Genomic DNA, 10508 nt, shown 5'->3' with positions numbered 1-10508 from the left:
AGGGTTCCTATGGTGTCGTTAGGGATCATATGGTGTCTTGTGACACCATAAGACCCCTTAAGACACCAAATTGTGTTGTTAGAAGTCATATTGTGTCCTACAACCCCGTAAGACACAATATGACCCTTAAGGGGTCCTATGGTGTCGTTAGGGGTCATATGGTGTCCATAGGGGTCATATGGTGTCTTGGGACACCATAGGACCCCTTAGGACACAATATGACCCATAACAACATGATTTGGTGTCTTAAGGGGTCTGATGGTGTCGTTAGGGGTCATATGGTGTCCATAGGGGTCATATGGTATCCCATGAACCCTTATGACCTCTTAATACACCATATGACCCCTAATGACACCATATTGGGTTGCTTTGGGTCATATTGTGTCCTAAGGGGTCCTATGGTGTCCCAAGACACCATATGACCCCTACGGACACCATATGACCCCTACGGACACCATATGACCCCTAATGACACCATAGGACCCCTTAAGACACCAAATCATGTCGTTAGGGGTCATATGGTGTCCTAAAGGGTCATAGACCACAATATGACCCCTTAGGACATAATATGACCCAAAGCGACCCAATATGGTGTCATTAGGGGTCATATGGTGTCCTGAGAGGTCATAAGGGTTCATGGGACACCATATCACATAACTATCATTAGTGGTGATAGTTATGGGTCGTAAGACACAATATGACCCCTGACGACATGATTTGGTGTCTTAAGGGGTCCTATGGTGCCCCAAGACACCATATGACCCCTAACGACACCATAGGTCCCCTTAAGACACCAAATTGTGTCATTAGGGGTCATATGGTCTCTCTCTCTCTCTCCTTCCTTCTCTCTCTCTCTCCCTCTCCTTCTCTCCCTCTCTCTCTCTCCTTCCTTCTCTCTCTCTCTCCTTCTCTCTCTCTCCTCTCTCTCTCTCCCTCTCCCTCTCCTCCTCTCTCTCTCTGTCCCTCTCTGTCCCTCTCCTTCTCTCTCTCTCTCTCTCTCTCCCTCTCCTCCCTCTACCTCTCTCCCTCCCTCTCTCTCTCTCTCCCTCTCTCACTCTCCTCCTCTCTCTCTCTCTCTCCCTCTCCCTCTCTCCCCCCTCTCTCTCTGTCTCTGTCTCTCTCTGTCTCTCTGTCTCTCTGTCTCTCTCTGTCTCTCTGTCTCTCTCTATCTCTTTGTCTATCTCCCTCTCTCCCTCTCTCTCTCTCTCTCTCTCTCCCTCTCTCCCTCTCTCTCTCTCTCTCTCTCACTCTCTCTCTCTCTCTCTCTCTCTCTCTCTTTCTCCCTCTCTCCCTCTCCTTCTCTCCCTCTTTAAAATATGACTAATAAAATCTGATATCCGATTTAATCGGATATCGGATTTCTACCATGTGGTAGTTTACTTCATAAATGGCGGCAAAGGGAAATTCATCAGGGACTGCAAATTTTTGTACAAAAATCGGATATCAGATAAAATCCGATATCCAATTTTTGTACTCAAATTTTCAAATTTAAAATTTTAGCTCGGGAATGCTTTGGTATTAGGCTTGGAAGTTACAAGCCTGGAAAGTCAACTGAAAAAACATGTTTTTCAGTATTCCCTAGTTTTCTAGACTTTACACTAGTGGCTGATGACTTTTTTTGTAGCCAAAACTGATAAAACCAAAAGGGTTTTTTAAGGACGTTCCCAACTTTCCAACAATATAAGGCTTGTCTTATTTTGACTTTAGTAAATAATTATTATTTATTTTCTAAATGAATTCTGACAATAGTCCTGATTGATATACTGATTGAAAAACACTCATAACTTTCAAACGGTATAACATTTTTTGAAACCGAAACATGCGTCACATCCTATGCTTCATCTACTATAGGGAAAAATTTTAAAAAATTAAATTTCATAAGGTTTTGACCAAGTTAAGGTGGTCAGACGTAGGAGTTTCTAAATTTCTGAAAAGCTGTAGTAAAAAAATCATAAATAATTATTTAATTCATAAAAAAAAAAAAAAAATATGTGTCACATCTGGACATGAGTCTAATACTTATATTATAAATATTATAAAAAAATATTAAGAGTTGATTTTGATTAGGGTGGTCAGACATACGTCTACTTCTTATTTTTTTCCTGAAATTTTAGTACCACTGCATTGAAATTTGAAATTTTCATCAAATAAGATTTTTTTTTTCCAAAAAACAACTAGTAGCTTAGAAACTACATTCAATTTTCTATATATTCTCTTCTTACATATTTTAAAAATAATGTTCACAACTTATTCAAATTTTCATGTCAAGTTGCATAACTCTGATTTTTCTAAAATTTCATTGCCACTTAAGGGTTGGCACACCATGATCCTGCACATACCCGGGCATTAGAGGAAGGACCTAGAAAGCATAACATTGCTGACATAAATCCCAACTTAAAAGGAGGCCTTATTATAAAAAAAGCATCTGACACATCAAGTGTGGAAGCTACAAAGTTGAATGTTGATGTCGCCAAATTAGCTCATGAGACTGCAAAGAGGGAAGCCTTGGAAAAAGAAAAGCTAATAAGAAAGTTTGACAAGCTTTTCAATGATTATTATGCAGTTCAATAGAGGTGTGTAAAGTTGCAAACCAAAGTGCAACTTCTTGAGCAAGGACACATAAGAGTATCCTCTTCTGCACTTACAGGGACATCAATTCCATCAAGATCTAGATCTTTGCCTATTACCCATGAAGAATAAGTAGTTCAACCTAGCAACAATGTTGATATCCCCAATATATCATTGGTATCATATGATGATGACGAGCCTAATCCACTATATCTACTGATCCAACTTAAGCCTAGATCTTAGAGAGGATAACTGAATTGGAAAATAAATTGAAGGAATTAGGAGATAAGTTAGCTTGTCAAAAAAAGGAGATAGTTAGCTCAATGCTAACTCATTTAAATTCAAAAGTTGATAGTAGATTTAATAGAATTCATTCTTTATATTCTTTATTATTTGATGCTATTCATAAATTTGAAATAGATAAGGAGATGGTGGTTCCCTTGTTCACAAAATGGTTGCAAAGGGGAAATGAGCTTAGAATAATGTCTGTGGCTTCCAAATATCATGTTGAGAGGCCACCTACACTCCAGCCAGCTTATTTGTTGGTAAAATCAATATAGAAGGCCCAAATTTTGGCAGAGAATATAGAAGGAAAGATGAGGGAGCTGATGATAAATTTTAGTGATCTGAGTGAAACACTTCTTCTAGATATTGAAGATGAAAATGGGGTAGTTAAGCCTTTAAAAGTTTGGAAAGAGGGGGTAAAGAGAGTCATCAACACCCAAGTAGAGTTAATTTGTGAAGGGCTGAACATTGATATGCTGGAGGATAGCATGGACAAAATAATTGCCACAACGACATTTTTTGAATCTTTTGAAAGAGAGGCAAATCAAGTAGCCATTAAAAGTACACTCCATACAGAGAAAAAGCTGATGAGGTCATGAGTTATGAATGACCATCTGATGAAGAATACAACGGATGGAGTAAGACATATTTGAATGAGGAATAAGGATTGTAAATTTTCTGATATAATTGTTTGGTTGAATGGTTTTTGTCTTCTAGTGGTGGTTATTTTTTTTTAGCCAGAACAACATCAAGGGCGGTAAAATACATCAAGAATATCAGGAAGCGGTTGTGGATTTTGATATTGGTTATAACTTTCCTCGAATGGAATATCTTTATAATAAACTTCAGGTATGTTTAATCATTCTGATGACATGTGTCTCTTGGCCTGAAGCTTCTTTCTCCCTTCTTTTTTTATAAAAGGGAAATCAAGGCCATTAGAAAGGGTTCCAAAATCTCTAAATAGGGTGTCTTGTGTAGGTTCGATCTGCAGGATTAGGTTCTAGTTTTGAGAAGTCATGAGTAAATAGCAGAGAATTGTAATGTCATTTTGCAAAGTAAAATAAAAGATAGTCATTAGTTTCAAATTTCAAATGGGTTCTCCTATAAATGATGTTGGAATTTTTTATGTTTATGTTGTGATTGTCATTGATGGACACACACTTTCATTGAGATCCCCTTTATATGTATGAGTTAGAGCACAATCGGTATTTGTTCCAACTAGTATGTTGTATTATAGTCTTTAGACTATTGGTGTTTTGCAAAATGTGTTTCCCAGTCTGAAGCGACATGTTGACCCCAAGCGGTTCGTAGATCCCAAGAGGTATGAGGGATTAACGCGACATAACACATTTTTACCAGTCTTCATTTTTGTCAAACTGGCAACTGGCATTTTGTATAACTAGTAATACTCTGTAATGAGTTACCAATAGGAATTTTGTGATAAGTTACCATCCACCGATTTCTTGACGGTGCCGACACCTTAACGGTGCTTTTTGTGTCATGTTATCAAGTATGTCCAGGTTCATTGAACCTAGGAAATTATAATGTAATCCTATTGGACCGACATGAAATCAGATTCCTTTATAAGGACATCATGTCTAGGGTTTTAGGTTGTTGATGTGGATATAGCGAAAGTTTATGTTGTTGCTGGGGTTTAAGGTGGTTGAGGAGTTAGAGAGAATATGAATGTGTAGAAGACTAGAGTAATGCTAGAATGCATTAGGAACAAGCTATCAAGGATCTAGTTGAGCAATCTATGCTATTAGCTAGATCAAACACTTGTTGATTACTCACATCTTTGACAAGCCTGTAGCCCTTAACGGGGTAGGCCCAAAAGCCTTTTGTAAATCCTCTAACAAGGTGGTTCACATATGTTGATCTAAAATCTTCTAGTAAGGTAGTCTTTAATCGGACTTATCTCCTAATAGAGATTGAGATTCCTAACATGATCTGTTCTGGTAAAGAACATTGTAAGACCTTAACCGGTCTGGTTCCTATTTTGCAGATAGTTACTTGTGAGTTCCATCTCACTATGGTTTTTCCCATTTGGGTTTCCACATCAAAATCTCATGTGTTATGGTGTTTGTGCTTTTGTGGGTGAATGCATTATTTGCTATTTGGTTTGCATGTGTGCTAACCGGTTTGTCTGCTAAATTGTTTTACTGGTTTACTATTAGTCTTGTAAAGTGTTTAAGTGCAAAGATTTTTGGCATACTAATTCACCCCCCTGCTCTTAGTATTCATCAATTGGTATCAGAGCCTACCTTTCTATAAGTTTAACCACTTGGAAAGAGATATGGGGGAATACTCTATAGGGGAACTTACTCATCAGCTCACTCAATTTGAGCAAGCCTATGATGATCTTATGGTCAAATACAAGGCATCTCAAGAAAAAAGGAGAGAACATGCTAAAAAGATAATGGAGCTATCTGAAAATAGTTCTTCAGATGAAGTAGACATGGAAGCCCTAATTGCAGAAGTAAATAAGTTGAATGAATCAAACTCCAACCTGAGAAAGGAGTTGGAAGGACTGACTATCTGGATGTGTCAAGAGCTTGAGAACTGGAGGAAAGCTGAAGATCTAGTGAAAGAAAGAGATCATGAGATCTCCAAGCTGAAACAAGAGATCAATGCCCTAACTGCTCAACTCCATGCAAGCAAAGTGGAAAAGGAAGACATGCAAGGATAACTGAACATTGCCATCTCTGAGCTTGAAACCCTGTTGGAAACAAATGTTGCTATTTCCAAAGAACTCTCTTAGTCAAAGGAAATACTCGCTAAGTTCAACAAGAGTACTATCAAGCTAGAGAAAAAGCTTGAATCTGCCAAACCGGTTAGGAATACCAATGGACTTGGTTATTCCGGTCATGAGGAAGGTGAGACCTCTGGTACAAATGCTGAAACATCAAAGAAACAATTGACATCAAAGGATAAAGGTAAGCAAAATTTTAAACTTGTTTTCTTTAACTGTCTTAAAGAAGGACATACTGCAAATGTGTGTAGGAGTAAGGCTTACAACAATTTTCCTTATTTCCTAAATGATAAGCCTAGATCCTATAGATTTGATGGTAACTATTATGCATGCAACAAGTATGGGAATAGAGCATCTGAATGTAGGTTTGTTATGAATAACACTAGAAGATATCCTCAGAGGACCCAAGGAGTTGGTTCTAAACCTTTTGTGAATTAGAATCACAACCAGTTTAATGCCTTCAATCATCAGCTAAGAAGTGGTGGTTATCAAGCGACAACCGGATGGAGAGAAAACTACATGGTCTGTCATGGTCATGGTCATGGTCACACTGCTGCAACATGCAGAAGGAAGAATGGAAACATGAATAATGGACCTTGGAGAGCACTTGGATTGGTCTGCTATCACTGCAACAAACCAGGTCACATTGCCAGATTCTGTAGATCAAGAAAGAACATATCAGATGATATACCGATCACTCCTGAAGGAAACATTGATGTAGATACTGTTCAAGCAGACATGAACAAAACTTGGAAGAAGAAACTAGCGGTGTTACAAGAGGAACCAGTTTCTGTACCTAGTGTGGAAATCACGGAACTAACAAACTAAGCTTCAGAAAATATTAGGGGGAGCAAACGGCAAAATGTTTTGAACCCCCGGTTTACACCGGTAAAAGACCTTAATCGGTATGCGATACCTATCAATACATGGAAGATCGGAAATGGTAAAAGGCAAATTAGGGTTTACGCCCTAATGATGGAGCATTAATTGTGGTAGGTGAGGAATATGTTTAAAAGGATCTTTCAAATCATTTCTCACTATCAGTTTATGAAGCGAAGGAGGTTTTCAAGTGCAGAGCGATGAAAAAGTGATTTGTGCTGAGATTTTGAGAAATTGAGAAACTGTGAAGGAGATTCAAATTCAAATTGCAAACAGCTAAGTAAAGAATGCAAAGCAGTGATTCTGCAACCGATGGAGTGTGAAGTGAAGGAGAATCTAAAAGCCCTAAATTCATGTGTTTCAAAAGGTATTTCTTGTTTCTTTAAGTTTCTATCATGGCTTCCGCATCTCATACCAGTTCTAGTGCATCTGTCAAGTCTGCAAGTTTTATTCAATGCAAGTCTAAGTATAATGCCCTATCACAAGTTCTGGCTAGTGTTATGGTAGAAGAAGGGATTTTTGATTACATAGATTGCAAGATTGAAGACCTAGGGTCTCTAGCTATCCACTCCCAGCTAGGTTTGTTCTGTAGACAAGATAAAAAGATCAAACCGGAGTATAGTATCTTGGAAAAGAAGAAGCTCCATAATTTTGTTTATTTCCTGGAGGATTTCACAGATGATCACATTAGGATCATTCTGAGCAGAGTTCATGGTGACAAGATGTACCTGGAAAGAACACATGATATAACACCACAAGCAATTCATGTCATCACCGGTTTATGCAATACAGGGGATGTGCCAGCCCTAAGGATGATAAGCAAAACTAAAATGTTCAAGCTCACTGGTTTAGTGAGTGATTCATGAGGTATGGCCATCAATTCAATCAAGGATGATTTGGTTAAGTATGCCTGCATGGTGATAGGCTACCAGACATTCTCTACTAGCAGACTTAACTCTGTATCTATTGTAGTGGTAAATGTTGCTTACCGGATGATTAAGGAGGATGCATCATTTGACCTGTGCACCAGTATGCAGAGGCATCTCCTGTCGAATCTGAAGTCAATCAAAGAGGATAATGCACTAAGGTTCAAGTTTGGACAACTATTGGTTGGGTTGTTCTTTTACTTTAAAGGATACTTCCCAAGAGTGGGAGACATTTAGTGGTCGGCGGATCAACTGGTTACCAAACAAATAAAGGAAAGTTTGCAAGCAGTGGGAACTAGTTACCCTAAAATTTTGAACAAGTATTTTGATGAGTTTAGATGGAAAATGAGCCAAAGAATGAGAATATCAGGTGACATCGTCAAGAAATATGAAGATGATATCTGTTTCACCATCAAGGTGGATCAATGCCTAATGGAGGTTGTTGAGCCTAGAGTAGAAGAAGTGGATCCAATGGGCTATGAGGTGATGTATGATATGCTAGAAGGTTATGCCTCTACCCTTATTGCCTCACCGCTTGATCCTAAGGAAAAGAGAATTGGTACCTACCTAGAGATGATAACACTAGTTGAGGAACCACCAGCAAAGAAAGGAAAAGAGCCTTCAGTGAAGAAGGCAAAATCAGTGCCTTCAACATCGGCACCAGCTACTACAACTAGTCTTGCAGTGACCAAGCAGTCACCGACTAAGAAGAAACCTAAAGCAGCACTGGCTAAAGTGTTCGAGAGAAAGAGGAAGACAAGGAATACCTCTCCAGACTCAGAAGAAACTGTGTCTGAGGAAAAACCAAAGAAAACACGTCAAGCAAAGAGAAAGACAAAGAATGAACTGACATCATCTGCACTGGTAAATATAGATATCTCTTCCTATAAACCTTTGACACATTGTCAAAGAACAATAAAGAATATTAGGAGAAAAGTGCTACATGACTTAATTAAGTATTTTGATGACTTTAATGATGATGAAAAGGAAGCGGTTGAAAAGGAAATAATTCAGTATTTATGTGTTAATGATCAATCGCCTTCAAAAATTTGATCTGAAACACTAGATTCTTTGTATAGGTCCTTAGACAATAAATGGCACATTGCCATAGAGCAGGAACAGGAAATGAGAGAAAAAAAATTTTGCTGAACATTTTCCTGATGTATCAAATTCAGAGTTGTTCGATGTAATGAACAAATACAAAGGTCTTTTCTTCATGAGAAGAAGAAGACTCCTGTTATTGGAAGGGAAGGGTAAGGAAATGCTCAAGGATACACACACTCGTGCTCTAGAAGCTCTAAAGATGCATTGAGTGGCTGAAGCCAACCGGCAAGCTGAGAAAGAACCGGTTATAACACAACTGGATGAAGCATTTGATGATGAAGGAAACCCAGTTGATGAACCAGTTGACACTATTGATGTCGATGCCCTAGACGTAGAAGATGTTACTAAGGAAACACCATCTGAGGCAACAGGATAGGAGCAATAGGCTAAACAAGTTGATAAGAAAGCCGAGGACAGACAGGAAGTGGCAAAGGAAGAGACCAAGCAGAGGAAAAAGGATGAAGAAGAGAAGCAGAAAAAGGGTGAAGAAGAGAAGAAGAAGAAGGATGAAGAAGAGAAGAAGAAAAAGGATGAAGAAGAGAAGAAGAAGAAAGATGAAGAGGAGAAGAAGAAGAAGGATGAAGAAGAGAAAAAGAAGCAAGAAGATGAAAAGAAGAAGGAAGAGGAAGATAAGAAAGAAGAGAAAAGGAAAGAAGTGGAGAAGAAAAAGGTAGAAGAGGATAAGGAAGTGGAGAGGAGGAGAGAAGTGGAGAAGAAGAATGCTAAAGCAGACAAGGAAGGAGAAGCGGCAAAGAGAACCTAGATGGAGACTCTGAAGGCAACCGGTAGTCAAGCCAAACCGGCTGACCTCACCAGTCCTATCAACCTCCAGTCTGCAAGTGAAATGGAGCTGATGTAGAGCATCAAAGTTGCCCAAGAACAGCTTGAAAACATACAAAGGAAGAAGGAGCAGGATGTAATTCAAGCGGTTGTGGACACTCTTACCGGTTTGATACCTGGTACTAACCTTCCCAACACTAAATCATCACTGGCCAAACTAAAACTCCTATGCACAATAGTGGATGATCAGGTGCAGAGCCTAGAAGAGGCAGCAGAGGCAACTGTCAAGAAGGAGCATCAAAAAGCTCTTAATATAGCTCTGGTGAAGAAGTTGAATGAGCTTCGGTCTGAACTTAAGAAAGAACAAAAGGATATAAGGGACGCTTTGGATGAGGGGAATCTGCTACTCAGCAAGATCTACCAACCCCATCTATTCTATGATGATGTGCTAGCTCAGAAGAAAAATCTTCAAATGGACTTACAGTCCTACATGCGCACATTCAAGCCACCTTATGATTCCTTTACAACTTATGGGAAAACCATTCACCGGTTTCACATCTAGTCAGCAAAAATGGAGCAAGAGATCAACACCCGGTCTAGAGATTTGCAAGAGCTACAACTGGTTCTACTTCCATGATTGCAAATTCTTCAGAATTGCTATCTAAACCTGGATGCCTTAACAGTGACATAGGAGATGAGCACAATCAATTCCATGGAAGAAAAAGTCTCCCAGATGCAGATAGAGAAAGAAGTAGCCACCTCCCTACTTGAGTCGTAGTCTTTATCGATGAAGCAATTCTTGCAGAACTTTAAATCCATTTTTGACAAGTATTATTCCTTATTGTCATAAACTTTTTATTATTTTAATATCTAATGAAAACAGAGTTGTTCAATTGTACTTTATCATTGTTGGCAAAGGGGGAGAAGAATTCTATTTGTGAGAAGTATCTGGTAATCAAAATTTTGATATATGCTCTGAATATCTCAATGTTTATGCTCTTTATGCAAAATTGTTATACATTGTATTGCTAAAGAGATAGTGTATATGCTTAGGGGGAGCAATTTTGCTAATGGCATGATTTTGGTGTAAAACACTTAGATGTCAAAATTTTATTTTCCTAACTGTTGCCATCAATGCCAAAGGGGGAGATTGTTGGAATTTTTGATGTTTATGTTGTGATTGTCATTGATGGACACACACTTGCATTGAGATC

Source organism: Cryptomeria japonica, chromosome 3 (genome assembly GCF_030272615.1).
Source record: "Cryptomeria japonica chromosome 3, Sugi_1.0, whole genome shotgun sequence".
Classification (NCBI taxonomy): Eukaryota; Viridiplantae; Streptophyta; class Pinopsida; order Cupressales; family Cupressaceae; genus Cryptomeria; species Cryptomeria japonica.
This window is presented reverse-complemented; position numbering follows the sequence as displayed.